Raw genomic sequence first — 17,232 nt, forward strand, 5'->3', positions numbered from 1 at the left:
CCCTCCCATCTCCTAAAACCTCTTGCTCCTTCTATAATCCCTATGCTCACACAGATCTTTAACTCTTCCCTCTACTCTGGTACCTTTCCTTCATCCTTCAAGCATGCAACCGTTATACCATTACTCAAAAACAGCAAGCTTGACCCTACCTGTACTTCTAACTATCGACCTGTCTCCCTCCTGCCTTTTGCCTCCAAACTCCTTGAACGTCTTGTATTCTCTCGATTGCTACACTTTCTCAACACCTATTCTGTACTAGACCCTCTACAATCTGGCTTCCGCACTGCTCACTCTACTGAAACAGCCCTCACTAAAATAACTGACGACCTCCACGCTGCCAAAGACAGAGGTCATTACACGCTGCTCATATTACTCGACCTCTCTGCAGCATTCGACACCGTGGACCACCCTGTTCTCCTTCACATTCTCCATACTCTTGGTATTCGGAACAAAGCTTTATCCTGGATCTCCTCTTACCTCTCCCATCGTACCTTCAGTGTCTCTTTTGCTAACACCTCCTCCTCCTCTATTGATCTCTCTGTGGGGGTACCCCAGGGCTCTGTCCTGGGACCTCTTCTCTTTTCTCTCTACACACTCTCTCTAGGTGACCTAATCACATCTTTTGGGTTTAAATATCACCTCTATGCTGACGACACACAAATTTACATTTCAACCCCTGACCTTACACCTGCTATACAGACCAAAGTTTCTGAATGCCTCTCTGGAATATCATCCTGGATGGCCATCCGCCGACTGAAACTTAACATGGCAAAAACAGAGCTCCTTATACTACCTCCCAAACCTGGCCCTACTACATCCTTCCACATTGCTATTGGAAATACGATCATTCACCCAGTAGCCCAAGCACGCTGCCTAGGGGTCACACTTGATTCCTCTCTTTCATTCTCCTCTCATATTCAAAACGTTTCTAAAACTTGTCGCTTTTTCCTCCGCAATATCACAAAGATACGCCCTTTCCTCTGTTACTCAACTGCTAAAACTCTGACTCAGGCCCTCATTCTCTCACGTCTCGATTACTGCAACCTCCTGCTGTCCGGCCTTCCTACCTCTCACCTGTCTCCCCTACAATCTAATCCTAAACACTGCTGCCAGAATCACTCTACTCTTTCCTAAATCTGTCTCAGCGTCTCCCCTGCTGAAATCCCTCTCCTGGCTTCCGATTAAATCGCGTATCTCACACTCAATTCTACTGCTCACTTTTAAAGCTTTACATTCTTCTTCCCCTCATTACATCTCAGCCCTAATTTCTCGCTATGCACCATCACGACTCTTGCGTTCTTCTCAAGGATGTCTTCTTTCTACCCCCTTTGTATCTAAAGCTCTCTTCCGCCTTAAACCTTTCTCACTTTCTGCCCCACACCTCTGGAATGCCCTTCCCCTCAATACCCGACTAGCCCCCTCGCTATCCACCTTTAAGACCCACCTTAAGACACATCTGCTTAAAGAAGCATATGAGTAGCACTGGATAATCATGGACACATGACACAAAGCTTGGCCCCCTGCAGACGCACTTACTTGTATTCCCTCCTACTGTCTCTGTACGTTCTCCCTACCTACCAATTAGATTGTAAGCTCCTCGGAGCAGGGACTCCTTCCTTAATGTTACTTTTACAGTATGTCTGAAGCACTTATTCCCATGATCTGTTATTTATATTTGTTATTTATATGACATGTAATACTACTGTGAAGCGCTATGTACATTTTATGGCGCTATACAAATAAAGACATACATACATACATATTTCTGGAGATCGATCACGGTGTTGATAAGATCGAACTTCTTATATGGTGCGAAATTGAGTCCCTTATTAAGGAGTAAAATTTGTTGAGAAGTTAAGACTGTATCAGATATATTTATCACATTATTAAGTGACGGGTTCATGAGTATCCCCAAGGGACAGTTTCTCCGCTATAAGAGACTGTGCTCTGTTGATGAATCTTTTCAATCACATGCTAGAGATCTTGGTGAGAGATTTCATCAACGTGGTTACAATAGACGAATCGTTGAGCAGGCCTTTCAGGAAGCATCTAATAAAGAAAGGAAAGATTTGATTAACATCAATCATTCTAAGAGAACTGTAAGGATCAATCACAATAAACCTTTGTTCATCACTCAATTTAATGGACAAGCGAATCAAATTCACCAGATTGTTCAGAAACATTGGGATACCTTGCGTCTAGATCCTCAATTAAAATTCATTCTTACTGATAGGCCGAAAATGGTCTTTAAGAAGGCTAGAACGCTAGGTTCCTGGATTTCTCCGGGCCTATTTAGTTCTTGTATACAGGAACATATAGGCGGTATACCACATGGATTTCACAAATGTGGCCACTGTTCGTTACAGTATGTCAGTTTGTCAAACCTACTCATCGCATCACCACTACTCAGTCTGGATTTAGCTATAAACTTACAACATTTATGAATTGCCACACTAGTTACATCATTTATGTCATATTATGTGGGTGTAACATGAAATATATAGGGCGCACAATTAGACCCCTCAAAACTAGAATAGCTGAGCATGCCAGACTGATTAGAAAGGGTGATTCTGAGCATACAGTACCTAGACATTTTTCCACCTGTTCAAAGGGAGGTATTGAGAACTTTAGGTACTTTGGTGTTTAACATATTCCCATGCCCAAGAGACGAGGCAATAGAGAGAATATTCTTAACCAAAGAGAGATGTTTTGGATATTTACCTTAGACACTCAATATCCGAAAGGGATGAATGTTGAATGGGAACTTAAACATTTTCTGATTGGTTAGTCATTCTTCATTCATAGAGAGATATATGACAAATAACACAGATACAACACAAACAGTGATTCCCTGGCGCACTATCAGATAATAAACCTGACGAATTGGAGTAGTCCCATGAATCAAAAGATGATATAGAAGAGATCCACAGTTCACAATGTCCCGTTCTTTTACACTGGACGCTTGTCTGGAAATACAAATGAAACAACCATTGCGCAGTACCCTATGGTCAATGTTCCACACCCCCACCGTTGCTATCTACTTACTTAAAAATAGATAAGAATGGGCCTCAAAAGGTTTCTTTAAATCTCCAAACGATTGGCTCCAACTGATTCCTGCTGCTGGTATCACGATTTACACTTCCAGCATCAGCATCACCATACCGATTGGGAACAAAAAGGGGCACCAATAGTGTAACACTATAACATTTATTATTAAAAAAAAGGACAAGCATAAAAACATGCACTCACATGCCAGAATGCCCTATGCGTGTCCTACAACGTGCCGTCCGCTTCACATGTAAGGATGCCGAGTGATTGCAGGAGGAGGCAGGAGCCGGCGTGATTCCCCGTTTCGTGGCCGCGACTCGGAGCGCCTAGTCCCTCCTCCGATGACGTTCCCCGTCAATCAACCTCCTTTCCTTCCACAGGGTCTGCACGTCGCAGCACGTACAGCAAGCTCCACCCTACGCGCGTTTCGTGACTCTGACGTCACTTCTTCAGGGGTAATGGAGCTGTGGGGGCACTTAAGGTGTTTTATACCTTTGTGCAAAGCTGACATGGGGTTCCCATTGGATGAATGTCTGATTGGGAACTCCTACTAATTGTCCACTTGTTGGCTGATAACAGGCAGTTCGTCTATAGCAGGTTTAACCACTTCATGCCTGGACAGTCAATAGCACTAAATGATCACATTCTAGCATGCTGTGAAATACTTTACAAAGACAAAATTGATACATCAGTGCCAATGCATCTATTAAAATACATAAGTAAAACTCTAATAATTAAAAAAATAAAAATAGTGTCTCCAGTCACTTTAAAAATAAACATGGACAAAATCCGGAAGGGTTAATCTGCAAAGGAATTGACTGCCCTAAGCAGAATTGGAGGGGGGGCGATAAAATCAATCTTATATCCAGACGCGAAAGCTACTGGATATATACCCTCAAAACCTTAACCCCGAAAGGACTCAACATCGAATTTGACCTGGCAGCATTTCTGAGGGACAGTTAGGTCTGTATACTGCTGTTGTTGAGTATTGCCTAACCAGGTTATCTGATTTTTGCAATTAAAGTAATCTCCTTCCACCTCTGAGTCCTATATGCTGTCATTGACAGTGAGCTAGTATAAATAGCCAACTCGCACATTGAAATAATAAGCCACAAGGTTGCCTAATACTTTTTATTTCTATAATTATTAGAGTTTTACTTATGTATTTTAATAGATGCATTGGCACTGATGTATCAATTTTGTCTTTGTAAAGTATTTCACAGCATGCTAGAATGTGATCATTTAGTGCTATTGACTGTCCAGGCATGAAGTGGTTAAACCTGCTATAGACGAACTGCCTGTTATCAGCCAACAAGTGGACAATTAGTAGGAGTTCCCAATCAGACATTCATCCAATGGGAACCCCATGTCAGCTTTGCACAAAGGTATAAAACACCTTAAGTGCCCCCACAGCTCCATTACCCCTGAAGAAGTGACGTCAGAGTCACGAAACGCGCGTAGGGTGGAGCTTGCTGTACGTGCTGCGACGTGCAGACCCTGTGGAAGGAAAGGAGGTTGATTGACGGGGAACGTCATCGGAGGAGGGACTAGGCGCTCCGAGTCGCGGCCACGAAACGGGGAATCACGCCGGTTCCTGCCTCCTCCTGCAATCACTCGGCATCCTTACATGTGAAGCGGACGGCACGTTGTAGGACACGCATAGGGCATTCTGGCATGTGAGTGCATGTTTTTATGCTTGTCCTTTTTTTTAATAATAAATGTTATAGTGTTACACTATTGGTGCCCCTTTTTGTTCCCAATCGGTATGGTGATGCTGATGCTGGAAGTGTAAATCGTGATACCAGCAGCAGGAATCAGTTGGAGCCAATCGTTTGGAGATTTAAAGAAACCTTTTGAGGCCCATTCTTATCTATTTTTAAGTAAGTAGATAGCAACGGTGGGGGTGTGGAACATTGACCATAGGGTACTGCGCAATGGTTGTTTCATTTGTATTTCCAGACAAGCGTCCAGTGTAAAAGAACGGGACATTGTGGACTGTGGATCTCTTCTATATCATCTTTTGATTCATGGGACTACTCCAATTCGTCAGGTTTATTATCTGATAGTGCGCCAGGGAATAACTGTTTGTGTTGTATCTGTGTTATTTGTCATATATCTCTCTGTGCATTGTATACAGCCCTTGTGGATAGGGTTGTTATATTCCTGAGGCAGCCATTCCCAGACCTGCCACAACAGGTTGTGAGGAATTAAAATTAAGGTTTTCCCTATAGGGGACCCTTTACTATTTATATTTTTTTAGAGCACCTGGTTATTTTAGGTAATATTTAGGTATAGGTTTTTAGGTTTGAGCGCTGATCACATGCTTTTAGTTTAAATTTCCTTCACCACTCATTCTTCATTCATGGTTCGTTTTCAATTATCCTGTCCTCATTCTCCCCCTCCCCTCCCCTCTTCCCACCTCCCCTTTCCCCTCCCCTCTTCCCACCTCCCCTTTCCCCTCCCCCTCCCATCCCCTTCTTTCCCTCTCCCCTTCCCACACCCCCTCTCCCCCCAACCCCTTTACTCCTCCATGCATTCGTTGTTTGTTTTCACAAGAAGGTTTTTCTTCATTTTGTTCTTTCTCCTAATCTTTAATGCTGTTTATGGTTAGATATCATGAACTGAAAGGTTATTAGTTATTTATTATATTTAATTTGTTTTCTTTGGTATAGGCAAGTTCTGACCCAGGTATATGTGTTATGTTTTGTTTATTTGGTTTGTATTTCATTTTTAGTATCATTGTCATTCATCATTGTTTGTTTTAAATGTCAGTCTCATATATATTTTTCTTATGAGATTATTGTGCTCCACTGGTGGCTGTGGCTGCTATTGGAGCTTAGTTAATATGGTGGGTGTGCTCATTTATTTACTAATTGGTAACAGCTGTGAATCACCCATTCTAAATGTTGTTCTTTATCCTGGCAGATTACTCTTTGACAAAGCGCCCTGTGCGTGAAACGTGTCAGAGTACCTGCCAGGACTACCTATTTATCTGTTTTTTAATCATTAAACTTTTTTCATCAGTCCTGTGTTCACCACATTCCTTTGGGAAGCTGTGCTCCAGTTTTCAAGGAGGCATGAGATACAGCCCTGAGAAGGAATCTAAGCATTTTTTCATTCTACTTTGGGACTTAGAAAAAAATATGGGAAAAAATATTTTGTTTCATAATGTTTTAACAGTCCACGTGCTTGTGTACGGTATTATGAGCTGGGGACTTCCAGGTCCATGGTTCCGAGAGACCATGTGGCTACCAAGCTTGGTGCCACCAAGTCTGCTCCTGTCCTGGACATGAAAGCAACAGAGGTTACCAAGGTGTGAAATTCATTTGGGCACTGGAGTTATGCTTAAGTACCCATGTCCTGGGATAAATGGTGGTCCCGGACAACCATTTGCCCCAAGCAGACTGTGAGGAGCCTAACTCAGCGGGTAGCTTCTGACTGACAAGTGGCAGAGGGGCCAAGTTGTTGCATGCCGTTTTCAGAATACGAATCCGTGCTTCCCCGGCATGGATAGACTGGCAATGCTCTGATCGGCTGGTAGGATTTCTCCCACACTCGGATTGGCTGGAGTATTTCATTAATGAAGCGGAAATACTATAAGAAAGACGGCAGCCAATCCGTTTGTGAGATTCACTGAGATTCTAAGCGCCAAGATAGCAGCGGCAAATTCGAAATGATCAAAAGATGCTCTGAGAGAAATACCAGCGAACTGGCATCAGAAATTTCAAGTCCCACTTTTCGGGGCCAAGTCCTGAAAAGAGAACATAGCAGTCGCGGCTGGGATTGCAAGCTGAAAAGAGTACCAGGGAGTTTGATACTATCTACCGGTCAAAGGATTTTAGCAGCTCCAGATCAGATACAGCGGTGGCATCAGGAACTTCATGCCGATTTGAGTTCCAGGACATTTCGGGACAAGTCCTGGTGAACCTAAAGACTTTGTTTTACCTCTTATACCACCTAGGAAAGTCTAGTTTTTTAGCCCAGACCCCCAGTAAGTGTGACGTTCTTCTGTATTTTGTAATCAATTGTGTGTACTCCTGTTTCTATGGGAATAAATGACAATTTGTTTTACTATCTTGTTTTTCTCAATGAATGATCCCGGTAAAAAGGTGTAAACTCCTGGTCAACCGTGACATCCATTACCAGTAAAAAATAAAACCCAGTGTCCAATGCCCTATCAGAAGTACCATTCACAAACTTGGCATGTACTGCAGGAGAATAAGTATATTGTTAGGAGTGAAAAGCTCTTGCTAATAAAACATCTCTGAACAAAATCATTCCCCTTTCCATAAACGAGAACGTAAATTCTAAAACATAGGTGGTCTCGTTTGACTGGTTAATTCTATGCCTGTGTTGAACTAGAGTGACCTGTCGACCCTACAGTGACGCCAGACTTGCTGACTAAAGGGATTATGCTGCAGACTCTAGCCTCAGTTGAGGGAAATATTGCCATCTCTGTGTTCTGTACTGCTTTGAGTTTGAGTGCATAATATTTCTTGCCCTCACTTTGGTGTCACTTAGAGCAGGGGTGCGCAAAGTAGGGGGCACGAGGTCTACGGGGGCCCCGCACACTTCCCGAAGGCACTTAAATTAAGTGCCGGGGAAGCGGCGGAGGCCTCTGTAAACTTCACTTACCTTGGTTGAGACGGCTTCTTGAGACGCGGCGCCATGGCAACACAGCATCAAATGACGCCGTGGGGTCATGTGACGTCATGACACCCAGAACACCGGAACCAATGTAAGGGGGGAGGTGCAGAGAGGGGGACAGGAGAAAAAGATTGCGCTCCCCTGACTTAGAGGTTCAAGGTCCGTTTGGTTAACAGGGTGACACGCACTCCATATTTTATTTACTGGGCGAGAGCGAGGTGATTAGTACAGTAGATGTGTTTTATAGGTGGAATCCTACATAGTTGAATTTCTTAAGGGCCTCTAAATAAGGAAGTGTTTGTCAATAAAGTGGGGGAGGGGTGTTCTACCCTTATCCCACCATGTCCTTATCAGAGGACCAATAAAGATAAAGAAAGGTGGGGAGGGGTTCTCTGGCTGTACAAGCTCTTGCAAGGATCACACTGGGACATCACATATACTGTACATCACATAAAGGGACCAGCCAGAGGAAATCAAACCTGTCTAACTTTAAAAGAAAAGAAAAAAGAAAAAAAGAAGTGTAGGTGTCAGACTTGTGTAAATAAAAAAAAATCAATTATCCAGATAAGACCCCTTAAACATATCTCAGGAATTAGTTCACTTTGGTCATAGGAAGGTTTGCCCCTTTAAATTAACACCTCTGAGAGATTATGCAATTGAAGGAGAATGTTATTGTAGCATGGGGCAACATTTTTGAAATCAGTACAAAGAAAGCAAATGCAAAAATAATTCACATTATAATAATAATAATAATAATAATAATAATAATAATAATAATAATAATCTGTGCACACTATCACCATAAGGTTAATTTAAGGGCTTCCCAAACACACACATTTTTGTCAGATCTGCAACGTTGATTTTGTACTATTCCTGTCATCTATAAATGCGCTTTAGCCATTTATTTTTAATTGCTTTTAAACATATATTGAATTCCACATCACACCTGAGTGATTTTACTTTATTGCAAATTCAATATATGCATCTACTGTATGTAACTGTGTTGCTAATTCACACAGCCACCAGACTTTTGGAAAATGTCAGGGATTTCTCTATTTGTGTTGGAAGGAGGCTAGATATTATCTCCAAATGTACTTAAAAAAATAATACAAAGGTGGAATTCAATAGCTAGGGGCATGTGGCCCACAATGCGGTTCTTGCTACTTCCACAACACTAAATTGTGTAAGGAAGTAGAATCAGTGCAGGATGCAATTTCTCTCCAGAAGGACTTGGAGAGATTGGAAACTTGGGCAGGTAAATGGCAGATGAGGTTTAAAACAGATAAATGTAAGGTTATGCATTTGGGAAGCAAGAATAAACAGGCAACTTACAAATTAAATGAGCACAAATTGGGGGAATCCTTGATGGAGAAGGATTTAGGAGTGCTTGTAGAAAGCAGGTTTAGCAATAGCCCCGAGTCATGCATTATCTATAAAGGCAAACAAGATTTTATCTTGCATTAAACGGGCAATGGATGAAAGGGAAGTAAACATAATTATGCCCCTTTACAAAGCATTAGTAAGACCACACCTTGAATATGGAGTACAATTTTGGGCATCACTCCTTCGAAAATACATTATGGAACTAGAGAGAGTGCAGAGAAGAGCCACCAAATGAATAAAGGGGATGGACAATCTAAATTATGAGGAGAGGCTAGCAAATTAGATGTATTTTCATTAGAAATGAGGCATCTAAGAGGTGATATGATAACTATATACAAATATATTCGGGGACAATACAAGGAGCTTTCAAAAGAGCTATTCGGGAGACACCTGCTGGTCGTTGGAGTGAATGGAGACCTGATTTCAGTGCTCCTCTCCCACCAGCACTATTAAAGCAATTATAAGCGACAGAAGTGTGATTCTACCTGATCGCTACACAGCACAACATTTATAAACACCCAGAGATGCCGATTACCAAAGCAGCTCAGACCAAAAGCCAACCTGTAACCACTTATTTCAGGAAAAGTAGAGTGCCCCCAGCTGAAAGTAAGGAGCTCCCTGCACAGACATCAGACAAGGTCCCTGATATGGATCCTCTCACAGAGGAGGGGGATGAAGAGACAGTCCGGCGCAAGGACCTAAAAGCATTCTGTGCAGATATGAAGACAGAGCTTTGGGTGCTTAGAAAGGACCTCGATGCTCTCGGGGAGCGGACTGACTCCATTGAAACCAAAATGGACTAGACAACCACTGCCCTAGCTCAAACGCACGACCAAGTCACTGCTTTGAATGACAGAGTCAGATTTTTAGAGGACAAGGCAGAGGACGCTGAAAACCGCGACCGGCGGTGCAACATCAGGCTGCGGGGGGTCCCTGAAAGTATAAATGATCCTGAGGACTTTACCAATAGGTGGCTGGAAAACCTTTTTCCAGATAAGCCAGACTCTGAGATATTGCTGGACCGCTGCCATAGAGCTCTGCGCGGGAAACCTCAGAGTGGTGACACCCCCAGAGATATAGTAACACGGTTCCACCACTACCGCACCAAAGAGGAGGTGTGCAGGATCGCCCGTGAAGCTAAGACCCTGGAGTTCGAGGGGGTCAAGCTCCAGATATACCAGGACTTGGCCCCTGCTACCTTGAATAAAAGAAGAGCTCTGGCTCCCATTACAAAAGTTCTCCGAGAGCACAGCATCAGATACAGATAATTGTTTCCCTGTGCCCTCCTTTCAATTAAAAATGGTGTTGCTTACACTTTAAAAAACCCAGAAGACGGAGAGAGCTTCCTCGCCAAACTCTGGGTCACTGGAGCCATACACAGCCCAGCACATCCACCATCTGTTAACACCGACCCCCCCACTCCCTCCTGGAACAGAGCAGGGACCTCTCACGCTAAACAGCACGCAATGCGGGAGGCTTCAGGCTCCAACTGATCTCACTCAGCACAAGTTCACAACCTTCCAGCCCTCCCGGAATGATTCCCGGCTCAAACCCGCTGTCTCACCAGTGCCAGATATCGCCCAGACCTACCCCTCCTGCCAGATGTCAACCTTAGCCCGGAGCGGATCCGTATGCGATTTTGGAGCGGCAGCCATCTTGATCCGGTCCTCCTCTATGCGGAGCGGGAACAACACTGGTTTTGGTGCAAAGTAGCGCTGACGTCATCCGCAGGCTCCGTCTTCTCGCGAGTTCTCGGCCGCAGGCTGATGACGTCGGAGCGACCGAGACCCCACTGCAGGAGACAGTTCCTCCATAGCCCCGGGTGAACTAAGAGGGGGAGAGGGAAACTCGGCAGTCGGGCCCCTCTCTCTGCTCTCGTGTCTCGGCCCGCTCGCCTGGAGTGACCGGAGGGTGTCTGTGTGCCTTACCATCACATCAATAAACTTTAATAAAGACCAACTCCTATTAAACATTGCCCCACATAGGGTGACATAGGGTTTGGGAATCACACAAGAGAGGAGTTAACCCCATATGTTCACATTTAGCGTAGAAGCTTAAAATGTTGTTAAATAAAGGTAAAGGGTTAAAGATCCAAATTTAAAACATACTCACACTGTTTATATCTACTGTAAGGGCTGCATCCACCATAATTAGGTAGAGTCAAGGTCAACAGTCACAGTTAAATTACACATTTAATTACAGTACTTATTATTCTTGTATGATTCACAGGCACCCCAAGATAAGGTTTCTGAAGCCTAGTTAGCTATGTTAGATGGTATAAGGGTCATACCCAGGTTCGATACTTGTAGGATATATATAGAGAACATATGTTATATGGGATATTAGTATATTATTATATATATATATATATATGTATATATATATTGCTATATAGGATATATAGGATTTCTTATGGATTTCGTTATGATACTTACCTGTTATATCGGTTTGGCTGTCTACAGTAGGCTATGAGAAGGTCTACTACGTCACGTTTTTCTACGCACGGAGAAGTCATGTTTTTATACGCGTTGAAATTACCGTACGTAGTGCATCCATAGGCTCTTATACATAGGCTATTGTTTTATGTGCCATATCTGTCTTATATGTTTAGGAAGATAGTATAAAGATACATATATATATATTTGAAATATGATAAGTTAGCTTAATAAAAGTTGTTTAGATGCTGTTCACATTAGATAAGAACATGAACATAAGGGCTCTACGGCCTAAGGTTACTGTAACTTTATCAAGGTCAATCCTGCTAGCCCCATTACCAGTAATATTGCTGTCTATGTTGCAACTATGATTTAATGTTGGTGGTCACTATGGTCACTATCAGTGGCTAGGGGTTACTGTTACTATCATTTTCTGTCGCAGTTTACAAAGTATGAATTACTTTATCTTTTTGGAAAGGTGCCGGGGGAGGTACTCTCCTTCGCGCATGTGTCCCCTTCTTCGGTCCCCAGATACGAGGGACCGATTCCAAGACCCAGGGTGGGATGTCTCCAACACAGGAGATTGGCCCATCTTTAGGATGGAGTCGGACGACCCACCCTCTGGGCACAGGAGCTACTCTCGGGGGCTCCTGAGATACGCCCTTGTTTTTTTTTCATCCCTTTTTACAATTTTGTTATTATTTTCCCGTTCCCGTTTTAGCCCTCTTGTCGCTTCCCCTGTCTTGTCTACCTTTCCCTGCCCTCCCCCTATCCCTTCTCTCTCCAGGAAGCTTAGATTCCACCCGGAGCGTCTAGCCGACACGATAGATTGGGACACAACCGAAAGAATCCTCAGAAATAATTTCACAAGTAAGTATACATATCATTATATGCATCATTCCCTGCTCCGTAACACATGGCGTTAACATTAATCTCTCACAATGTGAAGGGCTTTAATAGCCCAATCAAAAGAAAGCTTGCTTTTACGGATTACAAGAGAAAACAAGCGGATGTGTTATTTCTACAAGAAACGCACTTCAGTAATAATAACTCCCCTAAGTTCCTAGACAGGGGCTTTTCCCAATTTTACACAGCATCAGCATCAGTCAAAAAAAGGGGGGTAGCCATCGTATTTAGTAACTCAATCCCATTTGTGCCCCAGACAATCAAAAAAGATGTAGGTCGTTATATTATTTTAACAGGAACCATACATGAGCAGCCCATCACATTGGCCTCCCTCTACACCCCCTGTACACAGGATGCGTCTTTTTTTGACAGATTCTTCCGCTTACTAAACTCAGCAGCTAAGGGATATATTATAATAGCAGGAGATTTTAACATCACAATGCAATCTTCATTAGACAGATCAGGGGGAAATGACTCCGATAATAAAAAAGCTCAACACTCCCTGCACAGTGCCCTAAAAGACAATCAACTTGTAGATATATGGAGGGAGCTCCACCCTACGACAAGGGATTACACTTTCTATTCCCACCCACACACTTCATACAGCAGAATCGATTATCTCTTCGTTTCGTGCCACTTGGTTCCTAAGGTCAATCATACAAAGATCCATGATATTTCATGGTCCGACCATGCACCAACTGAGCTCAGGTGCAACAACATTCAGGCCAATCAACCGGGCGCAAACTGGAAACTCAATAAGTCTATCCTTAAAATACCCGAATCCTGCGAAACAATAGGTCAAAAAATAACTCAATTCTTTGAGATAAATACAGGCTCTGTGGAGTCCCATACGGTTTTATGGGAGGCTCATAAAGCAACTTTAAGGGGCATATTAATCAATATCACTACTAAAAGAAAACGAGTGAGGGACTCCAAAATTAGGTCGCTCCAATCCAAATTGCATTCCCTCTTATCGAGCCACAAGACCAATCCTGACCCACTCACGACACAGGAACTTAAAGATACAAAAATTGAATTAAATATGTTATTGACTTCCCGGGCGGATAATTCCCTTTGTTGGTCTAAGAGGAAGATTTATGAAAAAGCTAACAGGCCGGATACGATGCTAGCTCGTGCACTGAAAGATAGGCAATCCAAGTTTAATATCCAAGCTATACGCTTAAAATCGGGTACACATACGGCCAACCCTAAAAAAATAGTAGAAGAAATCGGTTAATTCTATGGTTCCCTATATAATGGAAAGAAGGTGGCACATAATAACAACACGAACAGAGCACTGAGAGATTTCTTAGCAAGCTCAAATTTAATGCAAATTATCCCAACCTAATTCGGACTCTAAAACAAGATCTCGTCAGATGGTCTTCCAAGAAGATATCTTGGATTGGAAGGATACACAGCGTTAAAATGAATTTACTCCCCCGTATCCTTTACCTCTTCCAGACATTACCTGTGCCACTCAAACTGAAGGACATACTCTCACTTCAGTCTGAAATCTCTAACTTTATCTGGGGAGGGAAAAAAACGAGTCAATAAATTAAATATGAAAAGACCTACCTTAGCGGGTGGCTTAGCGGTACCCTGCCTGTTATCATATTATAAAGCGGCTCAATTAAGTCATATCATACAATGGCATTCTGATCCTAAACTAAAAAGATGGGTGGAGCTAGAGAGGGCTGCCTGCGCCCCATTAGAGCTTAACAACCTGATTTGGCTACCTAAAACTGCAAGAAAATTGGCTATGCTACCGCTTACCTCAATGACCAACTCCATATCGGTCTGGGAAGGAACGAGATTTAAAAACTCGCTTACCTCAGGAACTTCGCTGATGTTGCCCATTTGGAACAACCCCGGCTTTGCGCCCGGCCTTATTGGTAACAATCACTCAATTTGGAAACTAAAAGGATATAACAGACTGAAAGACCTGGAGGGCTATAATCTAAACATCAAATCATTCAATCATAGTCTAGAAAAAGACATCTCCCCCGTAGAATTCTATAAATACCTCCAGCTTAGAGCATTTTATAATAAATCCGCTCCGTACCAACCCCCTGACAAATTTCGAATAGCTCTGTCGAACAGAAACCGACACTAATTGACTTATATCTACGATATACGGAGAGGTAATCGAGTCGGTAGCATCAAAACAGCAAATACCATCCTTCCGCAATCAATGGGAAATAGACCTAGGGGAGACCCTAGAGGATGAAGAATGGAACTCCATATTCTTGGGTACCGCCAAAAGTTCTATATGCACCACACTGAAGGAGAATGCATATAAAGTTCTTATGAGATGGTTCCTCACCCCACTCAAATTATCGAAATTCATACCAGGGTACTCCCCACTGTGTCCTAAACAATGTGGAGGAACAGCTGACCTGTTACATATGCTGTGGTCCTGCCCGCGGATCTCCCTAGTTTGGGAACAAATCAGGAATTGGATCCAGAGGATTTTTGACCTCTCTATTCCCCCAGATCCATGGCTGTTTCTGTTACACAGACCATTAAAAGGCCTATCAAAGTCGCATAATAAACTCATTGCACATTTCCCAATAGCAACGCGGTGTGAGAGCGCAGCATTATGGAAACGCCCCGAAATCCCAATTATCCCAAAGATTCGGAATCGTATTTGTTTTATATGCCAGATGGAAAAGTTAACGAGCTTAGTTAATGACACTGGCGATAATTATCTAAAAGTTTGGGCTCCTTGGCTAGCTCAGACAGACATCCCTGGGGTAGAGCGTAACACAATTTGGCTATAATAGTAACAGATGCTCTCTCCTACAGAGAGGTGAAGCCCTTGCCCACAATAAATACCTCACACACCATGAGATCGCTCATCTATACCTTACTTCAGCTTCTGTGGCTAATCGGCGGTATTAAGGACGTCTCAACAGCCCTCAGTGGCTGTTCCACCCACTTCCTCCGATCCCCCATTCCTATCCTACATCCCTTCCCCCATCTCTTTTTTTTTTTTTTTTGTTCGTCTTTCCTATTTATTATTGCTATTATTATCCCCCAACCCCTCACAATAAGAATGACTATCCTCACCCGCACGGTTAAGTAGGGCTCGAAAAACCGTGCGGGTCCGCTATGCGTAAATTAATGTTTACTATATGCTAATCTGAACAATGTTTGTGTGAGCGGTTTCTTATGTATATCAAGCATGTATTCACCAATAAAATACAAGTTATAAAAAATAAAATTAAAAAAAAAAACTATTCATCCCAAGGGCAGTACAAAGGACTTTGGGTCATCCCATTAATTGGGAAGGAAGGAATTTATTTTTCCCTTATGAGATATCATTTAATGATATCACTCTGGGGGTTTTTGTTTGCCTTCCTCTGGATCAATAAGTATAGATATCTGTTGTCTAAAGTTAGCATACTGCTGCGGCCAAGTTTATTCGAGCATTTGCCCGTTCTTGGCCGCAGCAGTAGCCTGGCGCGTGCACGAGTGTGACGGGCGCGCGCCGAAGCAGCGGAAGAGCGCCCTCCGATCGGGGCGCTCTCCCTACCGCTGCCGGGTCCGCCGGGTCCCCCGGAACCCCCTGCCGCTGTCCCTCGGGGAGCCCCTGGACGTGCGTGCAGGGGGCGCACGCTCCCGAAGACGCGTGACCGCGCGTCTATGACGCGCGGCACGCCGAGGGGCGGCCACTAGCAAGCCGGGAAATCTCCCGGCTTGCGGTACCGACCACACTGCAATAAAGTGTGTCGGTACTGTAGGTTGAACTTGATGGACTTTTTTCAGCCTCATCTACTATGTAACGAGAGAGATTATTAACATACAAATATTTTGTTAAGGATTTTGATATGCGCTTGATTACAATTAATGATGAGCATATTCACTAAACATTGGTAGCTGTACCACTCACAGTAATCCCACTGGAGTGAATAGGTTTAGCCCACACTATACAGCTATCCCCTTTGATGTATGTTGTCAAAATGCTGTGATTAAACATCTCATATTATTAGCATTCATTTTTAATTTGCCAACATATTCCGCAGAGCACTATGGTACAATGGGAATAGCTGCTTATACCATTGTTGAATGATGACAGCCTACTCTGTTGCTGATTAATTATATTATGTTTAAATGAAAGATATGTATTTCTAGCCCTTTAAAGTGCAGTAGACAACTTTACAATGAGACCTTAAATCCATGACATTAGTAATGAAATGAAATAACAAATGGTGAACTTGGAATATTATTAACTAATGGGGAATTTGGGTCCAAGCAGAGTGCACATACAGATTAGAGATGTGCAATATTTTTTAGTTGAATTTTGCAAATCGGGTGCAAAAATTTACAATATTTTTGGGGCGATGTGTCCAAAAAGCTCACCAAGTATTAAACGTCAATGGCATGGCAAAATCCAACACAGAAGCAAATGGCATCTATATACTGCAGTTTATGCTCAATCCTGTTTAGAGTCGCCACATTTAGCAGCACTCTGGCGAAAATATTGCACCTGCGTTTATTTTTTCATGCATTCCCGAGCAATGTGAACTTTTACGGTAATGTCAAATATAAGAAAAAAAACCTACAAGAAATTTAACAAAGCAAATTTGAACACATTGGCACATGTCTAATCCAGGTGTAGCAGCTGTTATGGTGCACACTAGCAGGTTTTGGCTGAAAACCCATAACATAATATTTTGGAGGGGCTCCATTCAAGCAAAAAGAAGGCATGCCAAACGTCCTGGGGGAACTTGCGTTATCTGTGATCTTCTAACAAGTTAGCTGCCATTATAACAGCAGTTTCCCTCTGGGCATTTAGTCTTTATCTCAGTAA

The sequence above is a fragment of the Ascaphus truei genome, chromosome 3 (genome assembly GCF_040206685.1).
Source record: "Ascaphus truei isolate aAscTru1 chromosome 3, aAscTru1.hap1, whole genome shotgun sequence".
NCBI classification, from domain to species: Eukaryota; Metazoa; Chordata; class Amphibia; order Anura; family Ascaphidae; genus Ascaphus; species Ascaphus truei.